Here is a 4,446-nt window from a genome sequence, read left to right on the forward strand (position 1 = left end):
TAGCCGTAGATTCATCAAAATAAGCAAACAACACACGAAAAACAGAATCTGTCAAAAACAGAACAGTCTGTAGTAATATGTATCAAACGTATACTTCTGTAACTCCAACAATTTTGAAATAAATTGGTGGACGTGAGGAATTTGTCTATTAATCATCTGCAAAAAGAATCAACCTAAAATCACTCTCCAGTAAAAAATGGCAGCTAATCTCGTGAGCGCTAAAGTTTCTGTTTTTTACAGCAAGATCATAAAGACTTCACCCAAGTCTTCCCAAAGGTTCTACTTGGCACAAACACTAATTTAAATCATAAAACCACATCTAAACAGAAGCTAGATGAATTATTTATTACTAAACAGGAAAAAAAAGCAATAAACAAAAATAAAATTGGGTTGCCTCCCAACAAGCGCTATCGTATAACGCCCCTAGCTAGGCATAAAAGCAAGAATAGATCTAGGTATTACCATCTTTGGTATGCAATCCATAAGTGGATCTCATAACAGATTCGTAAGGTAATTTAATTTTATTCCTAGGAAAGTGTTCCATGCCTTTCCTTAGTGGACATTGGAATCTAATATTTCCTTCTTTCATATCAATAATTGCACCAATCGTTCTAAGGAAAGGTCTACCAAGAATAATAGGACATGTAGGATTGCAATCTATATCAAGAACAATGAAATCTATGGGCACATAATTCCTATTTGCAACAATAAGAACATCATTAATCCTTCCTATAGGTTTCTTAATGGTGAAACCCGCAAGATGCAAATTTAAAGAACAATCATCAAATTCACGGAAACCTAACACATCACACAAAGTTTTTGGAATAGTGGAAACACTAGCACCCAAATCACACAAAGCATAGCATTCATGATCTTTAATTTTAATTTTAATAGTAGGTTCCCACTCATCATAAAGTTTTCTAGGGATAGAAACTTCTAATTCAAGCTTTTCTTCATAGGATTGCATTAAAGCATCAACGATATGTTTAGTAAAAGCTTTATTTTGATCATAAGCATGAGGAGGATTTAACACGGATTGCAACAAGGAAATACAATCTATCAAAGAACAATTATCATAATTAAATTCCTTAAAATCCAAAATAGTGGGTTCATTGCTATGTAAAGTTTTGACCTCTTCAATCCCACTTTTACCAATTTTTGCATCAAGATCTAGAAACTCCGAATCATTGGGATGACTTTTAACTAAAGTTGACGCATCTCCAGTCCCATCTTTATCAAGATTCATATTGGAAAACAAAGATTTAATAGGAGACACATCAATCACTTTTAGATCTTCATCATTATTACCTTGAAAACTAGAAGAACACGCTTTTACAAAGCAATCTTTTTTAGCATGCATCCTAGCGGTTCTTTCTTTGCACTCATCAATGGAAATTCTCATAGATTTGAGAGACTCATTGATATCATGCTTAGGTGGAATAGATCTAAGTTTCAAAGAATCAACATCAAGAGAAATTTCATCCACGTTCCTAGCCAACTCATCAATCTTAGACAATTTTTCTTCAAGCAAGGCATTGAAATTCTTTTGCGAAATCATAAATTCTTTTACACTAGTCTCAAAATCAGAGGGCATCTTATTAAAATTTCCACAAGAGTTGTTGTAGGAATTACGATAATTGTTAGAGGAATTACTAGGGAACGGCCTAGAATTAAAGATTCCTCTATACGCGTTGTTACCAAAATTGTTCCTACCAACAAAATTCACATCCATAGATTCATTATTATTCTCAATAAAAGTAGACAAAGGCATATCATTAGGATCAGAAGAAACACTCTTATTAGCAAACAATTTCATAAGTTCATCCATCTTTCCACTCAAAACATTAATCTCTTCTATCGCATGAACCTTTTTACTAGTAGATCTTTTGGTGTGCCATTGAGAATAATTAACCATAATATTATCTAGGAGTTTAGTAGCTTATCCTAAAGTGATTTCCATAAAAGTGCATCCCGCGGCCGAATCTAAAAGATTTCTAGAAGCAAAATTCAATCCGGCATAAAAATTTTGTATAGTCATCCATAAATTCAAACCATGTGTAGGGCAATTATGTATCATTAATTTCATCCTCTCCCAAGATTGTGCAACATGCTCATGATCAAGTTGCTTAAAATTCATAATATCATTTCTAAGAGAGATGATCTTAGCGGGAGGAAAATAGTTAGAGATAAAAGCATCTTTGCACTTATTCCATGAATCAATACTATTTTTAGGCAAAGAAGAAAACCAAGTTTTAGCATGATCTCTAAGTGAAAACGGAAATAGCTTCAATTTAACAATATCATTATCCACGTATTTCTTCTTTTGCATATTGCACAAATCAACAAAGTTGTTTAGATGGGTAGCGGCATCTTCACTAGGAAGGCCAGAAAACTGATCTTTCATAACTAGATTCATCAAAGCAGCATTAATTTCACAAGATTCAGCATCGGTAATAGGAGCAATCGGAGTGCTAATAAAATCATTGTTGTTGGTATTGGAAAAGTCACACAATTTAGTATTGTCTTGAGCCATCGTGACAATCAATCCAACACACAAGCAAACAAGAAGCAAGCAGAAAGAGACGGGCGGAAAAAGAGGGCGAATAAAACGGCAAAGGTGAAGTCGGGGAGAGGAAAACGAGAGGCAAATGGCAAATAATGTAATGCGAGGGATAAGAGTTTGTGATGGGTACTTGGTATGTCTTGACTTGTGCGTAGGTCTCCCCGGCAACGGCGCCAGAAATCGCACGTTGGCGGGAGATCAAATCTTGACTTGACTTGGCGTGAGCCTCCCCGGCAACGGCGCCAGAAATCCTTCTTGCTACCTCTTGAGCATGCATTGGTTTTCCCCTGAAGAGGAAAGGGTGATGCAGCAAAGTAGCGTAAGTATTTCCCTCAGTTTTTGAGAACCAAGGTATCAATCCGGTAGGAGACTACACGCAAATCCCTCGTACCTGCACAAACAATCAAGAACCTTGCAACCAACGCGATTAAGGGGTTGTCAATCCCTTCATGGCCACTTGCAAAAGTGAGTTCTGATAAAGATAATAAGATAAATATTTTTGGTATTTTTGTTGTATAGATTGGAAAGTAAAGATTGCAAAATAAACGGCGGCGGAAATAGCAAATTGATAGGAAAATAATATGATGGAAGATAGACCCGAGGGCCATAGGTTTCACTAGTGGCTTCTCTCAAGATAGCATAATCTACGGTGGGTGAACAAATTACTGTCGAGCAATTGATAGAAAAGCGCATAGTTATGATAATATCTAGGCATGATCATGTATATAGGCATCACGTCCGTGACAAGTAGACCGAAACGATTCTACATCTACTACTATTACTCCACACATCGACCGCTATCCAGCATGCATCTAGAGTATTAAGTTCATAAGAACAGAGTAACGCATTAGGCAAGATGACATGATGTAGAGGGATAAACTCAAGCAATATGATATAAACCCCATCTTTTTATCCTCGATGGAAACAATACAATACATGCCTTGCTACCCCTGCTATCACTGGGAAAGGACACCGCAAGATTGAACCCAAAGCTAAGCACTTCTCCCATTGCAAGAAAGATCAATCTAGTAGGCCAAACCAAAATGATAATTCGAAGAGACTTGCAAAGATATTAAATCATGCATATAAGAATTCAGAGAAGAATCAAGTATTGTTCATAGATAATCTTGATCATAAACCCACAATTCATCGATCTCGAGAAACACACCACAAAAAGAATTACATCAAATAGATCTCTAAGAAGATCGAGGAGAACTTTGTATTGAGATCCAAAGAGAGAGAACAAGCCATCTAGCTAATAACTATGGACCCGAAGGTTTGTGGTAAACTACTCACACATCATCGGAGAGGCTATGGTGTTGATGTAGAAGCCCTCCGTGATCGATTCCCCCTCCGGCGGAGCGCCGGAAAAGGCCCCAAGATGGGATCTCATGGGTACAAAAGGTTGCGGCGGTGGAAATAGGGTTTCATGGTGCTCCTGGATGTTTTCAGGGTATATGAGTATATATAGGCGAAAGAAGTAGGTCGGTGGAGCCATGAGAGGCCCACGAGGGTGGGGGGCGCGCCTACCCCCCTGGGCGCGCCTCCTACCTCGTGGCCGCCTCGTTGCTTCCTTGACGTCCACTCCAATTCTCCTGGATTGTGTTTGTTCCAAAAACGATCCTCGCGAAGGTTTCATTCCGTTTGGATTCCGTTTGATATTCCTTTTCTGTGAAACACTAAAATAGGCACAAAAAAACAGCAATTTGCACTGCGCCTTCTGTTAATATGTTAGTCCCAAAAATAATATAACAGTGCATAATAAAGCCCATTAAACATCCAAAACAGATAATATAATAGCATGGAACAATCAAAAATTATAGATACGTTGGAGACGTATCACATAGACAAAACACCGTGTCCCTAGTAAGCCTCTACTAGAC

Source organism: Triticum aestivum, chromosome 4D (assembly GCF_018294505.1).
Source record: "Triticum aestivum cultivar Chinese Spring chromosome 4D, IWGSC CS RefSeq v2.1, whole genome shotgun sequence".
Taxonomy (NCBI): domain Eukaryota; kingdom Viridiplantae; phylum Streptophyta; class Magnoliopsida; order Poales; family Poaceae; genus Triticum; species Triticum aestivum.